The 21,824-nt window shown below is 40.3% G+C and overlaps 1 pseudogene; it reads right to left on the bottom strand.

The window, feature by feature from the left end:
- LOC121754382 lies at positions 1-21,440 on the bottom strand (annotated as a pseudogene).
- Positions 21,441-21,824: the final 384 nt, after the last annotated feature.

Genomic DNA, 21,824 nt, shown 5'->3' with positions numbered 1-21,824 from the left:
TACACATCAACAAAATTAAGTAAACAAACACGTATAAGTTTTTCAATTTCCATATCATTACCACCCAAACCCTAATTTCTCAGCATCATCATCATCATACGGACAAGTGACACAGTGGGTCCGACGACGACGATGATCTGGCAAATGTCCACAGATCCGTCTCGTTACCCCTATCCGAATTATTCATGCTCATCAAGTGCTGCACCTGGTCGTCCTGATCGAACGAGAAGGCGAATTCATCGCTTCCGCGGGGCTGCCCGTTGAGCTGCGGACGCCACTAGCCGGTCCAGCGTGGCCCCAGTCGCTGAGGTCGGACGACGCCATTCCCATCTCATTTGAAGGAGGCTTGAAGTTGTTGTCTTCGGTCGGGCTCTGGAGCTCTGGGAGGTGGAGGAAGCCGGCGGGGGGAGTGACCGGGGAAGTGCATAATGGGATCGGTTTCCTGCTTGCAAGAGGTGGATCTTCCCATGTACATGAGTAGTTGACCTAGAACGGCGTCGTTTTTGTGGCAGGATTGAGGCTGATGATGTCAGAGGGCTCTCTAAGGACTTGTGGTAGTTCTTCTTCTTGAAGACGCGGCACACCACCCACCCTTCCTCCGGCCCCATGTCACCGGCCAGGCTTGACACCTGACAAAAAAAATTTAAAGGCCGCGTCACACAGTGGAAGTCGAACACCAGATCTTTTCTATTTTGATGCTATAAGTTGGTGGTAGTAATGATGAAATGTGAAAAGGACTATGCCCCGATATCATAGGGAATTGAAAAAGCCGTTAATGGCGGGATGTAAGGTAAAAAAATAAATAGATAGATAGATGGATGGATAGATAGAGGAGAGAGAATGTGAATACATTGGTGGAGTCGAGAGGTTGAGATGTCGTCGAGCCGATACTCGTGCATGATCCAGTCGGATTTCTGGCCGTGGGGGGCTCTTCCCGCGGTAGAAAACCAGGGTCTTCCGCATTCCAATCCGCCGGAGGTTGGCTGTGGATGACCTTGTCCCGCCCGGTGGCCTTCCAGAAATCCGGCAGCCGTGGCGCGGTTCGTCCCGCGTCCCGGTCGGGTACTTCTTGTCCTTGTGGCTAAAGAAATACCAGTCGTTCTGCGGTGTTGAACCTATCTTGCACTTCTCTGCAGTTTATCATAAAAAAAAGAGAGTGAAACTACATCATCAATCATCAGTCTCTAACCAAAAAAATCTCCTGATAACCCTAAATATAGTCACAGATAAGGGTACCTGAAAAAAAAATAATTATTAATGCCATATTCTATGGGATTACCTTGAATTTCCCATGGCTCGAGCTTATTGAGGTCGACGTCGCGGATGACGTCCGAGGTCGATTTTCTCGGCGGCGACTTTCTTGCGGAGGTAGTAGTAGTGGAGGAGCTCCTCCTCGGTGGGGTGGAAGCGGAAGCCCGGGGGAACCTTGGAATTGCCATTGACGGACAGATTCATGTCTTTAGAGATCGAGGCCATAAGCTGAAAATAGACGGGCTTTGAAGTTGGTGTGTGTGGAGAGATGGGATATAAAGGGGAGGGTTGAGATGTGTTGTGTGAGTGAAAAGGTTTGGCGGGGAGGTGATGATTTATACCAAGTGGTAGGGTTAAAATGCATGGAACTTTTGGTATCATGGTCTCTTCCTATGGGGTCCATCTTCAACATTACCAACCACCTAAAACAAGAGAGATGGGGGTCACACTTCCTTCACAATATCTACACTCATTTAACATATTTAACTTGATCAAGATTAAATAAAGTATGTATAATACTCAACCCAAGATTTCTACATGATATTTACAATCTAACAATTATCTATGGTTGATTTGGGAAGAGATTGGATTTCCCAAAGGCTATAAATATATAGAAAAAATTTGTTTTTTTGGAGAAATCCTGTGATAGTGAACTCAGCTTGCCGCCACCTGTGAGTTTCTGCCTCTTTCTAGACTGCTGTTGAGTTGATATTGATGCGCATGCAGAACCGGCGAACCACCGGCTTTGCAAAGTTCACGGTTCTCACTCTAACTTTCGTATCTTATATTTTTTTATCTTTTTAAATTCCTTTTTACTATTAAAACTCAACAAAATGATCATATAATCAACTACATATGACCACATGAGATAAGTACTTCTTACTGAGTAAATCAAGTTCAAGATCTCGGAGATTAATTATTTTTAAATTTGTAGAAGTAACATTGGGCAACAGAGTTAGTTACACGCTACTTTGAATTGTTCATATGCGCAAATTTTTTTGTCACCCAATCATCATGGAATCTTGGATATTAGTAACTAACATGCGATAACAACTAAGGACCCGTTCACTCTCTCTGATATACTCAGATAAGGGCCTAAAACTGGAGAATCCAATGACTGAGATTTGATTTGATTTGAGATTTGATTTGATTTGATTTTTGATTTTGATTTTTGACAAAATTTCACTTATTGATCCAATGACTGAGATTTGATTTGATTTTTGACAAAATTTCACTTATTGATCTGATCACATCCCGTTTGTCTGTATAAATGTGTTTTACTGTAAAATATTTCATTGATAAAATAATTTTTGAGAATCGTCTACGAAATCCGAGTTTGGATCCCCTGTTGTGGTGGAATGCATAGCAGGGGTACCTTTTACGCTCATTCTAATATTCCAAAAAAATTCACACCACACTACACAATTCTCATCTTTCATTCTCACATATCCATTCTCATCTTCATTCTCCCACATCCATTCTCAATCTTTCTTCCACTCCTACAACATAACAATGTCCGGCCAAGGCAATAACCCCCCGGGCTCCCAAGGTTGGAACCCCGAATGGTTCTCTTCACAACCGTTTCCTAGTCCGGAAACGGAATATTTCTGCCCCTCCTCAAACCCAAAGTTCGGGCCGTCCGGGTGGCTACCGGCCATACCCAATCGACGACCAAGATGCCCCCGAAGGGCAATACGGGTGGACACCCGAGCCTAGGCCGACCGCCCCCTCCCAAACTCCGACTCCTCCTACTAGCGTGTGTTTGCAAGCCGTACACTCCGATAGTGATGGATAAATTGTTCGCGGCGTACTTGGAAATCTCTGAAGATCCGGTGGTTGGAACGAACCAATCCGGCGATCACTTTTAGTGGCGCATCGCTCGCCGGTACAATGAAAACCGGCCACCGGGAACAATCGAGCGCAACGAGAGTATGGTGCGCAGCGCCATCTACCGAGCCAACGAAGAAAATTGGCAAGTTCAATGGCTATTTCCTCCAGGAAGAGCGTCGGCGGGGAGTGGCCGGAGCGAGGTCGACATCATCACTGCCGCGATGAGCACCTACCAATCCATGAACTACAAGCCATTCAAGTTCCTCAACGTTTGACAGGAGACGCGGACGCACCCCGAAGTATAGGGGAGGCATAACATCCTCCTCTAGCGGCTCCTCCAAACGGTCAAGGTCGGTATCCCTATCGACGCCGGCTCCGAGAAGAAGTGGCTAGCCAACTCGCCGGAGCTAACTTGGGTAGCCCCGACGCCGGCCCTCCTAGCGGTTCCCAACGCCGACCGCAAGGAAGGAAGAAGGCGGCGGCCAACCGCCGTCGCGCCCGCGGCTGCAACCGCCAATGCTCCCGAACCCGCTCCCGTTCCCGTTCCATACGCGCCACCTCCACCCCCACCAACTCGTTGTGGACCCTCTTGGCCCAACTCAATATGGCCGATAGGTCAACTATGACCCTCTCGCAACTTCGATCGCATGAGGCCATGATATTGGGCCTCCAAAGACAATTGGGGTAGTGCCGCCGGATGAGTAGTCTTCCACGGGGTATTTTTAGCTTTTAATATGTAATTTTTTAATTATTAGGAGTTTAATTATGTAATTTTTTAATTTTTAGGATTTTAATTATGTACTTTTTTAATTTTTATGATTTTAATTATGTCGTTTTTATTTTATTTGTCATTTGTAATATTATTTAGGTTTTTTTTAATGAATTTTAATATTATGGAAATGTTTTTGTTTAATTGAATTTTAAATGAATTGTGCTCGTCCTTGCGGAAGAGCACAGCTGTGAGTGTGTGCTCTTGCCAGAGAGCAGACAGAAAAAGTGGGGTCGGGCTTATAACCGTACTCGCTGGCAAGAGCACGGTTGTGGGTGCTCTCAACCTTCATCGCTTTATCATAATCTTTGGAGCTGTGTATGGTTCCGAGATAGATCCACTTTCTCATCGTAATCATTATTGTGCTAATAATTGAGGGAAATTATGTTAATTGTCTCGTTTTAATTTCTTAATCTCATGAGATAAATAAAAGTAGGGAGGCAAAATATCAATCCTCCAATAATCTATATGAAATTATGAATGATGTCCAATAGTTAAAAGGGCTAATACACATTGACACTGTACTTTCCTCTTTCCTTTTCTCCTATCAAATTGCGAACACAGTTGAGGCAGCCCCAGCATGCACATGTTGTTTACTTATTATTTTTCAATTTTCTTTTTTATTGGGAATGTTAGCGACAAACATAGAGTCACTTTTACATGTGTTTTGCACTATAACAATTTGGAAATGAACTTTATGCTGATAGAAATAGCTATTCATGTCACAAAATCTGAATTGATATTAGTGGACAAAGAAAAGTGACACAATTTTTGGACAATAATGCAATTCCCCACTCTCTATCTTTTTTCTCGAAAATGTAAAAAGAAAACAATTAAAATGTAATTTAAAAAACGAAAGTCATAAAAATTCGATGTACTATATTTTATGCCATCGATCGAACTAGTATTACACATGTATGTATTGTCATATGGAAGTCGAAAATTTCCAAACTCTACGCATCATTATTAATTTTCAATGACCGTCGACATTAAATAAACAATTTATTACTCAATAAATATCAATTTCTCTCAATTAAAAAATCTGTGGTCCCAAGTCATAATTTCCCAGAACTCGAATGGACACGATTTATTTTAATTAAACCAATACAATACAATAAATTATTTATAGAGAAAGAACATGAGTTGGTTGTAACATACTAGTATAAAACTTGTAACTAATATCGTGTATAAAAACAAATTCAAAGATATTTCTGTTGAACACATATGTCCACTCATTTTTCCTTTGTTTAGAAGGTTTTTATTCTGTAGCATGTAAACTCCCAATTAATTAGACTATCCATCATTGCAATTAGCATTGGTGGATGGATATATAGAAATAAGAAAGGGATTGAGATAGGTTAACTAGATGATACTCCGTCCCTGAAAATTTGTCACTTATTTCCTTTTTCGTCTGTCCCTAAAAATTTGTCACCTTTCACTTTTACCATTTTTGGTAATGGACCCTACATTCCACTAACTCATTCACACTCACATTTTATTATAAAACTAATATATAAAAGTAGGACTCACATGCCATCAACTTTTTCAACTCACTTTCTATTGCATTTATTAAAACCCGTGCCGGGTCAAATGATGACGAATTTTGGGGACGGAGGGAGTAAGATTAATTAGTTGAGGATGAATTAATTGTCAATCTTGTTATTTCTGTAAATATGGCGGCAATGTCACTAATTTCTTAATCAATTCTGACAAATATACTTTGTTTTCTTCGACAGGTTACAATCACCCTTTGTCAAGTCCTTTTCATATGTCTCGTTTATTCCCGCGCTTTGTTTTCAGTAGTTGTTCAACCGTTCATAAAATTGATTGAACATCAAAAGTCCTAATTACACTCCATGTGCTCTGTGGAAAATTAAATACGTTGCACATACTAATTAATTCATTATCTTTTTCAATGTAGGTATATGTTGTGTTTCGGTTAATTATGGACTTTAAATTATATATTGGAATAATACTCCAAAATGCCACGCATTTTGTCTTTCTACATGTGTGTATTTTATTGTCATTTAATTTGTCCCTCCACCAAAACTATAATATTTTTAGTGTATAAAGAGTAAATTATGAGTCATTTTTAGATCATGCACAAAATTATATTGGATATACATCCTTATTGAGGAATGAATTCATGGCAATGAGCTCTGATTCCAAAGTGACAAAATAACTTATTTTAAATCATACAATTTCTAGTGATCATACATGATCTCAATGAATACATACATACATGCTCCATGACCATGAATTCATGAATTTAAGCAATTAATTAGTGATGAATTCGCTAGAGATCATGAATTTAAGCAATTAATTAGTGATGAATTCGCTAGAGATCTTCGTGATCTAAGTCCAGATCCAAAGGACTTCTAGTTTATATCATAAAAATTGTACTTATTTCAGTCTCCCCCTTATTTATAATAATATAAAAAACTATTTACCATCTTAATTATATACATGCATGCCACGTAACATTTAGAGCATCCACTGTGGGATGGATGTCCTGGCGGACATCCCAACGGACTTCCCAAAAACACCTTCTGGCACGTCATAAGGACATCCCACTGCACTGTCACGTCATAAGGACATCCCACTGCACAATGACGGACATCCCCAAGGACATCCCGACGAACTTCCCACAATAATAAAAATTCACAAATTCATCAAATTAAACAATTTATGGAATTAAAACTTCGACACAAATAAGGAGAAAATGCAACCACTTTATTTAAAATAAAAAAACATACATAATTATTAAAAAAAACAACCTACAGCTTCGACAAATGCGGCCCCCGTCTCACTCCTTGTCGTCCCCGCCTCCAGTCCCGTCGTAATTCTCAGGCAGGGTGGCATCCCCAAATCGCATCGCATACTGTCGATGACATCCTTCAGCATAATCGTGTATAAGGGATCAGTCGCTGAAAGCCACTTCTCCATGGTAATTAAAAGTAAATCATGTTGTTGTATGCGGGCGAGTGCGGGGAGTTTGGGATCTATCTTGGGAAGGAGCTGCGGAAGGAGCTGCCGATTGGACCTCGGGTCGGGACCCGCTGGCGCTTCCCCTAGCCATCTGCATCGCGGACTTTTGCCCAACCGGGCGACGGCAGCGGGGTTGAGGGGTCGGGAACTCTGCCTCGGTTTCAGGGAGTTCGTGGGAACCGGCACTGCTACGGTACTCCCCGGAGGGGTTGATCTTCGTCCACTTCGGCCAGCCAGCTTCAACACCCGAACTAAACTTAGCGGAAGTCTGCACCACAAGATAGACCTCCCAATATTTGAAATCCCCGAAACCCAATTCATTGTCGGGGTACTGCTGGTGAGACAGTAGCTTCACATCATCGGTTGAGCTGCCTCCTCGGCCGCTCCCACTATTTTCGGCATTGCTCTCCATCGTGAGGCTTCCCACTTAGCGGTATGAATTAGAGGTAGCTTCGGCTAATGAGCCACCACATTCTGTCGATATGCTGGTTAGCCCCGATGTAAGGATCCTCGACTACACTGATCCAGGCCTTCGCCAGGGCGACGCACTCCTCTATGCTCCAGATGGTCCTCTTTTTCCTGTCGGCTTCCTCCCCCTCCCCCTCCCCCTCGGCCCCCGCCCCACCCTCGTTCCCCGCACACGCAGACAAGGTAGTGGCCTTGCCCTTGCCCTTCCCTCTCCCTTGCCTCGGCATCCTCCCTGCCGCCGATGGCATATCAGTGGGAGAATCTCCGACCGGAGATAGCCCCAACTCCTCAAAAGAGAAAGTCTCCATGCCGGTGAACTGAGTCTCCAAATGAGTACTCTGGGGGGGGAATCACCAAACAATAGATCCATGTAGGGGCGATAGACATTGTCACCAGGCGATTGGGGGACCCCCTGCCTGCTCCCCCCGCAGCCGCAAGCATGACCTGCATCATCCCGGGCATTTGGGGCATCATCCCGGGCATCGCGGCCCTCATCCCGGGCATTTGGGGCATCATCCCACACCAAGGGGGGTACTGGGTACATATTGTAGTATCCGTGCATCATCCCCGCCATTTGGGGTTGGGGCATCATCGATGCCATTCCGGGCATCACCCCGGACATCGGTGCACTTCCGCCGGCATTTTTCCCAACTCTAACTGGAAAAGTCGGCGTTTGTGACTCGCTCGTGGTGGGGAAATCACTATCGAAGTGCTCCATTTATCTTCAAAAGAAATGAAAGTAGAGAGACAGAAACTCGTTAAAACAAGTGGTGTGAATGAAATGAAGTTTAACGAGCCGTATGTATAGAGTTTTTTTTAAATGAAAAAATCGGGACGTCCGCCGGAACGTCCGTCGTGTCACCGCAATGGCGGACGTCCCCGGAATGCCGCGGAACTCCGGTGTCCGCATCGCACGTCCGCATCCGCGTCCCTGCTACCTATCGGACGTCCGCATGGACGTCCGCCGTTGTGGATACTCATAGTTATTAGCATTTGGGCGTAGACAAAAATATAAGTCATGACCCTTAATTAATATACTAAGTTGCGTTATGATTCGTATGTCGGCAAGTTGAAAAGTATTTTAAATAATACGTCAACACAAAAGAGTCATATATTTGGTCTATCTTGCCTTCGCTATTCATAGCATAAATATTAATATAGCCGCCACGAATTTCTGTCGGTATCTTAAATGAACTTGTGAAAGTTATATATCGATGTTGTGAATTTAAACGAACAACACAGATAAATTGTCACATAACTTGTCAATTTAAAATAAACACGCAACACATGATGCAGTTGGTACGTATTGAAGAATAAGATTGTAATGGAAACATATACTCCATTCTTCTTATGAATAAGATTGTAATGGAAACATATATTCCATTCTTCTTATGAAGTGATTGACTGTTTTTCAGCATGCATTTGGGAAAAGGAAAGTACTCCCTCCGTCCTATAAAATTTTCATTTTTTCATTTCCGTTTATCCCACAAAGTTTGTCTCATTTCACTTTTTACCATTTTTTATAGTGGACCGCATATTCCATTAACACATTCTGATACGCGCATATCTTTGGCAATATCCTCCATATCTCTATTATTTAGTTAATTAGTTAATTAGTGATTTTTCTATATCTTTTCTATATAATTAGGATATTTATTTCTTGATCATTAAGTTAGGTTATTCCTATTATAAATAGAAGCCTTTGTTATCTTTTGAATCATTCATTCGAGAAATATCAAATCAATTTATCTTTTATCGTTCTTTTATCTTTTCGTACTTTATTTTTCCGCAAGTTAATCTCGTCAAACCTTAATTGACCGAGAACCCTAGGCTGCTCGACGGGAGGATCCCGCGAACGAACCTAACCCTTCTCCGGCGACTTCGAGCTGCCGGAACCGATACGAGTACCCTCGTATCACATTCCTACTCACATTTTATTATAAAACTAATATATAACAGTATACTCACATTCTACTAACTTTTTTAACTCACTTTTCATTACATTTCTTAAAACCCGTGCCGAGTCAAAGTGGGACAATACTTGCGGGACGGATGGAGTAATAAATAGTTAAGGTGGAGAGAAAGTAAAATAAGTAAGAAAATAATGTAAATACGACCCTATTCTATATTATTTTCCCTCTTAGATCATCTCCAAGGGAAAAAGGTATATTGAGAAGTTATATTTATCATTTACCTTTTTAAAAAGTAATGAACTCCAAGAAAATAAGGTAAATTAAAAAGACAAACAAAAATAACTAACTTTTTATCTTTTCTATCAAGAAAAGGTAAAAATACCTTCTCAAAATGAAAGAATGTATAACACCTCCTCAAATACCATTTCCATTGGAGCATGAAATTTTATGAAGAAAAGATAAATATGGTAGTTATTTCTCTTTATCTCTCCATTTACCTCTCCAATTTAATTATTTATAATCATCTTCACAAAACAACAACCAAAGAGAAATCAATCTATTGAACTGGGACGGAGGGAGTGTATATCAAAAGGCTGTCATAATAAAATGGAAAATTATCTTTTATAAACAAGCAAAATAAATCATAATCCCTCCGTCCCACAAGAATATGCTCTTTTCTTTTTAGTGCGTCCCACAAGAATATGCACTTTCTAATTTTGGAAAGTTTTTTCTTTCTAATAGTGTGAGACTCATTATCCACTAACAATACTTTAATTACCTTTTTCTCTCTATATCTCTTTTACTTTACCAATTTTACATTAAAACTGTGTCGTCCTCAAAGTGTATATACTTTGGGGACGGAGAGAGTATATAGCTTTCGTAATTGTGTTATACGATTAAAATTTCAATAGAATTTGTTGTTTGAATAATAGATTTTGATTGACGTTTGGAAAATTTTGACATAGTGCTACACTGTGCTGGTGGTCGATTTCAGAATGCTTTTTACTTTTCCCATTTCCTATTTTATTTAAAATGACATGAATTTTAATATAAAATTGGGAAAGTAAGAAAGAGATGGAAAGAATAGTGTATTAGTGGAAAATGGGTCTCACCTAATTAAAAAGAAAGAAATTTTCTTAAATAGAAAGTTTCTATTTCCAGGAGACGAACTAAAAAGGAAAAAATTCCATTTGTAAGACCATCCACAATGCTGCCCAGCCGACCGCCCAGCCGAGCGCCGGCGCTGGGCGGTCTATTGCAGTCGCCCAGCGGGCGAATGGAGAGAGAAACCGCGCAGCGCTGGGCGGTCCGCTAGGCGCTATTGCAGCGCCCGGATCGCCCAGCTCACCGCCTAGCGTGAAATTTAATTTTTTTTTTCGAAACACTATATATACGCGCTTTGCTCGTCATTTTCATTCGCACCACTTGTTTTAACGAGTACTCTCTCTATCTTAATTTTTGTACAAGAACAACAACGCGAAATGAGTAACGCTTGTGGTGGTAGTGGTGGTAGCGGAGGGGATGCTGAGGAGTACGAAAGTCGAATGGCCGAAGCGTTGGACGCCGATACGACCAACGCGATAAACCAATGGATGGAAAGGGCCTTGCAACCGGCAATACCTCGACCTCCCTCAGTGGTCCACCGCCGCAGTGTGATTGATCGGGATCACGTAGCTGCACATCAGCGCCTATACGAAGACTACTTCGCACAGGAGCCTCGGTTCAACGCCAACCTTTTCAGGCCTCGTTTTAGGAAGAGCAGGGACCTGTTTATGCGTACTGTCAACGCATTGGAGTCTCGATATCTGTATTTCCGCTTCAGTCACGATGCGGCTGGCAGACCCGGCCACACACCTATTCAAAAGTGCACTGCGGCAATCCGGCGGTTGGCCTACGGAGGCGCGGCAGACATGTGGGACGAGTATCTCCACATCGGTGAGACGACTGCCCTGCAATGTCTGAAGAATTTCTGTCTGGGAGTGATAGAAGTATTCGGTGATCAGTATCTCCGAACGCCTACCCCCGAAGACTGCCAAGATCTGTTGCGGATGCACGGGAGTCAGCATGGGTTCCCGGGTATGTTAGGCAGCATAGATTGTATGCATTGGGAGTGGAAGAACTGTCCCGCAGCCTGGAAGGGGTTCTACACGTCCGGCTACAAGGGAAAGAATCCCACGATGATCCTGGAGGCCGTAGCTGATTACCGGCTTTGGATTTGGCACGCGTATTTTGGGTTAGCTGGTTCGAACAATGACCTCAACGTCCTCAACTCGTCGCCACTTTTCAACGAGCAGTGCCAGGCCATCTGTCCGGCCATCAGTTTTGTCGCCAACGGCAACCAACATGATATGGGCTACTACTTGGCGGATGGGATATACCGTAGGTGGGCCCGTCTTTGTGAAGACGATCCGATGCCCAGGAGATGAGAAGAAGGCCTACTTTGCGGCACGGCAGGAGTCGGCGCGCAAGGACGTGGAGCGCGCATTTGGTGTGCTCCAATCTCGATGGGCGGCAATTAAGGGTCCAACGCGTTTGTGGAATGTCCAATGCATTGCTGATATAATGTACGCATGTATTATCATGCACAACATGATTGTCGAAGATGAAGGTGGCGAACTGACCAATTGGGTCAACGACGATAATGAAGCCGGTCCAAGCCACGGCGTGGCCACCCCCAACGTACGGAGTGGGGTACCTCACGATGAAGCCGGCCTCCTACAAGCACATGCCGACATGCGGCAAACGACGGCTCATATTCGACTCCAAAAGGATTTAATTGAAGAGTTATGGGCGCAGAGGATTGACCGCCGTTAGTTTTTTTTAATTATGTAATTTTTTTTAATTAATGTACTTTTTAAATTTTATTAATATTAGTGAATTTTCTTGTTTTTGTGTCGTAAATTTAATTCCTTATATTGTGTGATTGTTAATTATTTCATTTGGAATATATTTGTTAATAGTGATGTGAATAGTATGTGGCTGGACTATGGCTGGGCTATTGCTGGGCTATTTGCTTGTTTTGATGATGTGGCAGGAGGATTTTTAGTGCTGATGATGTGGCAGTGGCTAGGCTATGGCTGGGCTATTCCTATTGTGGATGGTCTAAGGGACATAATGAGTAATAGTACTTAAGTTAGTGAAATATAATAGTAATAAAATATATAAAACATAGGATTAGGATTTTAGGTTCGGTACTTTTGAAAGTTACGAGATTGATAAAGTCAACCAAAAATTATGATTTAAACAAACAAATTTTTCTTAATGGAAAATTGACATATGTGAATTAATTTTAGTTGGCTTTTCATAATTTTCAACTTATGTGAATTAAATTGTACTTTTATTATAAACAATATTATCAGGTAGACTTGAAACTAACATTATTTTCACAATTTTGATGAATTTAAATGTATTTAGTTTCTTAATTTGCATCAATGGGGCCAGAATTACTTTTACGATTTGGTGTTATCACAATTTGATTCACAAAGAGGTTCGCAATGAAGAAGAATTGGGGTTCAGAATTCCCAAACTGCAAGGCATTCACCATTCGAACTTTTTCACAGGACAATTACGAATTAGTAAAAAATTATTAGAAGTATTATAGGCTAATATGAAAAACACTGTTGTTCTTGAAAATATAATACTCCCTCCGTCTCGCACTACTCGCACTTATTTCCTTTTTGGGCGTCCCAAGTTACTTGCACTCTTTCCATTTTTAGTAAAAATTTTCACCTACAGCCGTAATTTTTTACTTTCATATACACTCATTCCTTAATCTCTGTGTCGAAAAGGAAATAGGTGAGTAGCCCGGGACGGAGGGAGTATTTGTGTTACTTAATAATGGCATCTAGTCTAGAATATTTCCTTTATCATGAATAGGTCCATTTACTACTGTTACTTCTTCTAGAAACTGAGTGTCTCGCCGTCATAATTTTCATTTGTTAATACAGAAATATAGTGTTTCAGCCTCACTTATATTTTCACTGAAGTCAAACTTGGATCTTTTTAATTTAGTATAAACACCTAATATATTCACTGTTAGATCAAATTTTGATGAATGTTTAAATTCTTAAACTCTGTTAAGAAACACATATCCTTTTCTTGTGAGATTATTTATATGAATTTCAATTTCATTGTAATTGTATTTAATTGATCATTCAATTAATGTAAAGATATGTCTTCTAGAGTTTAGACAATATGTTGAGCCAAACTGGTATTGAATGTGTACAATAATCAATAAATTGAATGCCAATAACTTCCTTCTTATAGCATTGGTGAATGCCTAGAAAACTGGTATTGGAGGGGTGATGATTATTTTTTGATAACGAATTAACATCACTAATAATACAAAAAAAATTAAAAAGAGAAATACCGTTATGAGGTCATTACCATGGTCTTAATATAATGATGGTATTTCCTCAATGAAATTCCAACTTTAATCATGAACTTAGCAAACAATTGACGAAGCAACCACTTCTCCTTTATTTACTTACCAGCACCATTCCCCTTCTTTCTTGTCTCCCTCATCTTTTATTCACTTTAATTACTTGCTGTTGGTTGTGTTTTATTTTCTCCAAATCAATTATCTTTTTTATTATTATTTTATTTACTGTGTTAATCTTGTTACTGACCACTGTGATCACCAACAATTAATTAAGAAAAATGTGAGTGTTGTTGTACAAAAATAATGACGTGGGGGTGACGAATTGGAAAGAGCATATAGTAAATAGGGTGTACATGTGTTTATTTTTATACCATAATTTTAAATTTGAGGTGTGACAAATAACTACCTAATAGGACAACTTGATGCATATATCATGATTTGGAGACTATTTAAATTGTTATTTTATACATATTATTTTCTAATTAATTTAATTAAGTAGATATAAATTTATTGACCAATATTAATTGGCTTTAATATTTCTTCTTTTTTGTAAATTAGAGTTTCCTTTTAGTTTATTTTCTTTAGCTTTTTTCTCTTAAATGATTAATTCATTGAGATTTATTTATCTGACTCATCAACAGTTTCATTCATCCCCGTTGTGGCTTTAACATTCATTCACCCCATCAATATACCTCTCTCAAGTAGATATATTTAATTTAATTATTTTATACATATTTAATTATTGGAGACTATTTAAATTGTTATTTTATACATATTATTTTCTAATTAATTTAATTAAGTAGATATAAATTTATTGACCAATATTAATTGGCTTTAATATTTCTTTTTTTTTGTAAATTAATTATTGGAGACTATTTAAATTGTTATTTTGTACATATTATTTTCTAATTAATTTAATTAAGTAGATATAAATTTATTGACCAATATTAATTGGCTTTAATATTTCTTTTTTTTTGTAAATTAATTATTGGAGACTATTTAAATTGTTATTTTATACATATTATTTTCTAATTAATTTAATTAAGCAGATAGAAATTTATTGACCAATATTAATTGGCTTTAATATTTCTTTTTTTTGTAAATTAGAGTTTCCTTTTAGTTTATTTTCTTTAGCTTTTTATTTTATTTTTGAGTTTTTTCTCTTAAATGATTAATTTATTGAGATTTATTTATCTGACTCGTCAACAGTTTCATTCATCCTCGTTGTGGCTTTAACATTCATTCACCCCACCAATATACCTCTCTCAAGTCTTCTGCCGCGTTCTTCGTAGATTCTTCGTCATGCATCAATCAAGCGACGAAGAATCATATCACAACTGACTCCACATCACCGTCAAGTGACCACTGGCAAGCAGCACCGCACCGCAACAACGACTTTGTTTTTCTTGTTTTCCTTTTTTTCGTTTCTCTCACTCTCTATGTCATCCCCGCCCTTCCGTCTCTTTGTGTATGTACTTTTTGTTGTGGATATTGGACAATAAGCTATGGAATAGCATGAAGTTAGATAATATTCTTTAAAATAAATTTGAAATGCATTAATTGATCTATATTAAGTACTAATTAATAATTACCTCCTCTGTCCCAAGGATGATGACCCCTTCCTTAGGCGGCACGGGATTTTATGTAACTTTATTTTGTGTGTTAAGTGGAGAGATTAAATAAAGAGAGGGATAATAAAGTAGAGATAAAAGGTGTTTTTATTTTTAGTAATGAGTCATCTTCGGTGGGACGGAGAGAGTATATAATAGCGTACAGTTATACCCCTTGATATTACATAGATATGTATGTGTGGCGCTATAATTTTTTTTAAACGTTGTGGTTTGCATGAGAAGCAAGCTCACAAATTCAAGGTTGCTGTCACTGTTACATCATTCATTTTTCTACCTCTTAGTTATTATGGACACATCATGTCTCATAGTAGTATATTGTAGTGATGAAGCATAATTTACTAGTTTAGCCTTCGACATGATTTGAACAAACTTACTATTTACTATATAACTAGTATTAACACCCGTGCTATACACGGGACATATGAGTTTCAAATAATGAATACAAAATATAATAAACATATAGTAGAAAATAAGAATTCAAAGCAACGTGAAGATTTAAAAAAACAGAAATGAACTTATCTTGTCTCACTCTAAATGAAAAATTTATTACTCCCTAATGAATGAAATATTTATGCAATTTTGATTTATAATCTATGTGGAGTAAAAACAATAAAATTAATGACAAAAAGAAGATGTGTGACTAATGATCAAAGAGTATGAGTTAATTATAATAAGATATGCAAGAAAATATGTGTGAATAAAGACATTTATTGACAAGTGTTATGCAAATCATTAATCCAAATAAAAGATAAATTAATATATAAATTTAATAGCTTAATTTTAAAAAAGATAATTTGAAAAATATATATATAATATTAAACATATCCACATTAAATATAGGAATACTTTAAATCATAAAATTTAAAACTTCTTTGAGGCCATTCACAATAGGAATAGCCCAGGAATAGCCCAGCCATAGCCCAGCCACATACTATCCACATCACTATTAACAAATATGTACAAAATGAAATAATTAACAATCACACTATATACGGAATTAAATTTACGACACAAAAATGAGAAAATTCACTAATATTAATAAAATTTAAAAAGTACATTAATTTAAAAAAATTATATAATTTTAAAAAAACTAACGTCGTGCAGTCCTCCGCGCCCATAACTCTTCAATTAAATCCTTTTGGAGTCGAATATGAGCCTCCGTTTGGCGCATGTCGGCATGTGCTTGGAGGCGACCGTCTTCATCGTGGGGTACCCCACTCCGTACGTTAGGGGCGGCAACGCCGTGGCTTGGACCAGCTTCATTATCGTCGTTGGCCCAATCAGTCAGTTGTCCACCTTCATCTTCGACAATCATGTTGTTCATGATTATACAGGCGTACATTATATCAGCAATGCAGTCGACGTGCCACAAACGCGTTGGCCCCTTAACTGCCGCCCATCGAGCCTGGAGCACACCAAATGCGCGTTCCACGTCCTTGCGCGCTGACTCCTGCCGTGCCGCAAAGTAGGCCTTCTTCTCATCTCCTGGGCATCGGATCGTCTTCACAAAGACGGGCCACCTATGGTATATCCCATCCGCCAAGTAGTAGCCCATATCATGTCGGTTGTCGTTGGCGACAAAACTGATGGTCGGATCGACACCCTGACACTGCTCGTTGAAAAGTGGCGACGAGTTGAGGACGTTGAGGTTGTTGTTCGAACCAGCTATCCCAAAATACGCATGCCAAATCCACAGCCGGTAATCAGCTACGGCCTCGAGGATCATCGTGGGATTCTTTCCCTTGTAGCCGGTAGTGTACATCCCCTTCCAGGCGGCGGGGCAGTTCTTCCACTCCCAATGCATACAATCTATGCTGCCTAACATCCCTGGGAACCCATGCTGTTCCCCGTGCATCCGCAGCAGATCCCGGCAGTCATCGGGGGTAGGGCTTCGAAGGTACTGATCACCGAATATTTCAATCACGCCCTGACAGAAATACTTCATACACTCCAGGGCAGTCGTCTCACCGATGTGGAGGTACTCGTCCCACATGTCTGCAACGCCTCCATAGGCCAACTGCCGGATTGCCGCAGTGCACTTTTGAATAGGAGTGTGGCCGGGTCTGCCAGCCGCATCGTGCCTAAAGCGGAAATACAGATATCGTTGCTCCAATCCGTTAACAATACGCATAAACTGGGACCTGCGCATCCTAAAACGGCGCCTGAAAAGGTTGGCGTTGAACCGCGGCTCCTGTGCGAAGTAGTCTTCGTATAGGCGCTGATGTGCAGCTACGTGATCACGATCAATCACCGCTCGGCGGTGTACCACTGGTCGAGGTCGAGGTACCGCCGGCTGCAAGGCCCTCTGCATCCATTGATCAATCTCACGGTTCGTATAGGCCTCTAGCGCTTCGTTCATTATACGCTCGTACTCCTCAGCATCCCCATCACTCTCACCACTACCACCGGCGTTACTCATTTCTAGGTGTTGATCTTGTACAGAAATTAAGATAGAGAGAGTACTCGTTAATACAAGTGGTGCGAATGAAAATGACGGGCAAGTAGCGTATATATAGTGTTTCGGAAACAAAAAAAATTAAAAATTCGCTCTAGGGGGTGCGCTAGGCGATCCGGACGCTGCAATAGCGCCTAGCGGATCGCCTAGCGCCATGGAACCGCCGAGCGCTAGGCGATTTTTTTTCGCGAAAATCGCTGGGCGGCTGCAATAGACCGCCTAGCGCCCGCGCTCGACTAGGCGGTGCGCTAGGCGCTATTGTGGATGCTCTGAGAAGTCAAGTTAAAAAATTTGTATAATCCAATAATCACATTTTAGTTGACTATTTATTTCTTCTGTTTAATTTCATACCATAGCATAACTTGATATACATGGCCAAAGACTAAATGAATTTTTTATATTAGAAAGAATAAATTTCTTACTTCCCGCCACATATACGTAAAAAAGTAAATTATCACTTAAAATAACGATAATATTTTATGCATCTTGTTTGTTTTGAATAATGTGACAATTTACACTACTCTTTATATTAAGAAGTTATACAAACTTTATAAGTTAGATTTAATTTTAAATATATAATTTCATCTTATTCCGTAGTTTAATCTATAAACTTAGTAGTATTGTTTAATTAATTAGAGGCGAATTAAATATACTCGTAAGAATTAAAAACTTTGATTGAGTAAATATAGGATGAAAATTGTAAACAATACATATTTGTGTTGTCGTTTAGCTTGTGAATTAATTCGAAAAAAAAAGTATTGCTATTTATGTATTCATCTTTCACGAATTATAGGCGAATTTTAGGGTTTGTTCATGAACACATTTATAGTTTCAAGGCATTTTATAACACCTTCAATATATGTTAGGCCTAGGCACAAGTTCAATGGTGGTTGAGGCTATATATTTCAAAATTGAAAACGTCAACCCACTCATTTAATTTCATATAAAGCGGATGCTTCCGCCTGACGATTTACAAATATATTGATAATTAACTTTGTGATGTTGTAAGAAAAATTCATGTGAAGAACGAACCTATGGTTGTGATGATCGAAAAGGAAATTAATGAAATGACAAGATGCAAGGAAGAACACAAGCGAATTACGTGGTTCGGCGTAAGCCTACATCCACGGGCAGAATCTGGTGTGTTTCTTTATTGATCACTCGAGAGATTACAAACACAAGAGCACTCAAAACTCTCAAGAATTTACAAGATGGAAAACCCTCAACTCGCCCGAAAACTTCTTGCTTCGAGAGCTAAAAACGCACAGTTGAAAGATAACACTTCCTCTCTTGAATTCTCTCTCTATCACTTTTGATTTCTGTTGTTGTTAGTTCTGGAATGAATCGCAACTTCCTTAAGTAGTACCGATCAAGAAAAACCGCCGAACAGTTTCCTTTGCCGAACAGCTTCTTTTTCCGAACAGCTTCCTTTGCCGAACAGCTTCCTTTGCCGAACAGCTTCCTTTTGTCCGAACACCTTTGGCGAACACCTTTTGGCGAACACCTTTTGCCGAACACCTTTTGGCGAACACCTTTTGGCGAACACCTTTTGCCGAACACCTTCTGGCGAACACCTTTTGCGAACACCTTCTGGCGAACACCTTTTGGCGAACACCTTCTGGCGAACACCTTTTGGCGAACAGCTTCCTTTTGCCGAAAACGGTTATAACCGTTTCCAACGGCTAGTTTCTGTTTCGGTTCCCAACGGCTATTTCCTGACTTGATTCTTCCACCAGCTCAATCCGATCTTGATGAGCTCAAACACTAACAAATCCTCCACCTTTGAGCAATCTAAGATCCATCACCACCAGTTCCACCTTCCTTCCCATACTTACAAATTTCGGACCACCCCAACCAAATCCAAGCAATGTCGGAACTTGGATCTCGGTAGGGCTTTAGTAAGTGCATCAGCCGCATTGTGCTCGGTGCTGACCTTCTCAATCTTCACCGCACCCTTCTCAACCTCATCTCGAATGAAATGCAGCCTCACGTCTATATGTTTGCTGCGTTCATGATATGTCTGATGTTTCGAAAGACAAATCGCGCTATTGCTGTCGCACTTGATCACAACATTCTCTTGCTTCACCCCAAAATCACCAACTATACCCCTAAGCCAGAAGCTTTCCTTTACTGCCTCAGCAAGAGCTATATACTCTGCCTCCGTCGTCGATAGAGCCACCACGGATTGGAGATTAGACTTCCAGCTCACCGCGGAGCCGAACAAGGTAAATATGTACCCAGATTGTGAGCGCCTATTATCAAGGTTAGCTGCATAATCTGAATCGCAAAACCCAATAATGCTATCCTTATCTCCTTCATTCTCTGATTTGAACATTATTCCCAGATCACTACTTCCTTTAAGATACTTGAGAATCCCTTTCAAAGCCAACCAGTGCTCTCTTCCCGGACAGGACATGTATCTGCTCACCACGCTTACCGCATGAGAAATATCAGGCCTTGTGCATATCATCATATACATCACACTCCCAACTATGTTGGAATAAGGTATCTGGCTCATCTCTCTTTCTTCTTGCTGATTTCTGGGACATTGTGATTTGGACAGCTTAGTCTGTTGTGATAGTGGAACTGAGGTTGTTCTACTCTTGTCAATCTGATATTTGTGCAGTACTTTCTGAATGTAGCCTTCTTGGGACAACCACAACACCCTCTTATCTGCACTTCTGAATATATCCATTCCCAAAATCTTGCTAGCACTCCCCAGATCCTTGATTTCAAATCCCTTTTTCAATAAGGCTTTCACCCTATCTAGCTCCTGTCTATCTGGTCCAGCAAGCAAGATGTCGTCTACATATAATAGCAAATACACAGCAGGTCCCTCAGACTTTGATTTGAAGTAGACACAACTATCATATCTGGAATTTATAAATCCCATACTCTGCATATGTTCATCAAACTTGATATGCCATTGTCTACTTGCTTGCTTCAAACCGTATAGACTTTTCTTTAGTAGACAAACCTTATCTTCACTCCCATGTATCACAAATCCCTCTGGCTGATTCATGTATATAGTTTCCTCAAGCTCTCCATGAAGAAAGGCTGTCTTCACATCAAGTTGGTCCAAAAACCAACTTCTTTGAGTAACTATAGCTAGCAAAATTCTGATTGAGGCATGCTTTACCACTGGAGAAAATACTTCATTATAGTCTATTCCCTCCTCTTGTGTGAACCCCCGAGCTACAAGCCTAGCCTTGAACCTAATCTTGTTCCCAACCTCCAATTTTTTCTTGTATATCCACTTACAACTCACTGGTTTTTGTGTGGAAGGTCTCTTCACAAGCACCCATGTCTTGTTTTTGATCAGGGACTGTATTTCATCTATCATAGCCTCCATCCACTGCTTGCTCTCCTTAGAACTCATAGCTTCCTTGAAGCTTGAAGGCTCTGCATACTCTATGTTTTCTGCAACACATAGTGCATATAGCAAGTATTCTTCTTCACTGTATCTTGTAGATGGTTTAGGGATTCTTCTGACCCTATCTCTGGCTAGAACATAGTCACCCAAATCCTGCTGCTCAGGGTTCAACACATCAGCACCTGCTTCTTCTTGTTCACTATGATTTCCCATCTGCTGTTCAGGCTCAGCAGTTCTATCTGCTCCAGAAACCTCCACCTGAACTGATTCCTCAGCCTCCTCAGGTTCTGGAACACCCATCTCCACCATCCTCTCAGGCTCTGGTTCTTTCTCAGAATGAGATGGCCTCTGGCTCTCTTGAGCCTTTTCCAGAAATGGCATCCTACTTTCTTCAAATTGCACATCTCTAGAGATAATAACTTTCTGATTTCCTGGCTCTATGCACCACAGCCTGTAGCCCTTCACTCCCCTTTGGTATCCAATCATCACACATCTCAAGGCCCTTGGCTCCAACTTACTTTGCCTGATGTGTGCATAAGCCATACAACCAAAAATCTTCATATTCGAATAATCCATGGCCTTTCCATACCATCTCTGATCAGGAGTGTCAAAAGCTATAGCTGAAGAAGGACTTCTATTGATGAGAACTGCTGCCATACTCACAGCCTCACCCCAGAATCTCTTAGCCATTCCAGAGCCAAAGAGCATACATCTAACTCGCTCTAGGATGGTTCTATTCATGCGCTCAGCGACTCCATTCTGTTG

This window comes from Salvia splendens, chromosome 11 (genome assembly GCF_004379255.2).
Source record: "Salvia splendens isolate huo1 chromosome 11, SspV2, whole genome shotgun sequence".
In the NCBI taxonomy this organism is placed as follows: domain Eukaryota; kingdom Viridiplantae; phylum Streptophyta; class Magnoliopsida; order Lamiales; family Lamiaceae; genus Salvia; species Salvia splendens.
Note: the sequence above shows the minus strand (reverse complement) of the source record. Positions and strands in the feature narration are given on the sequence as shown.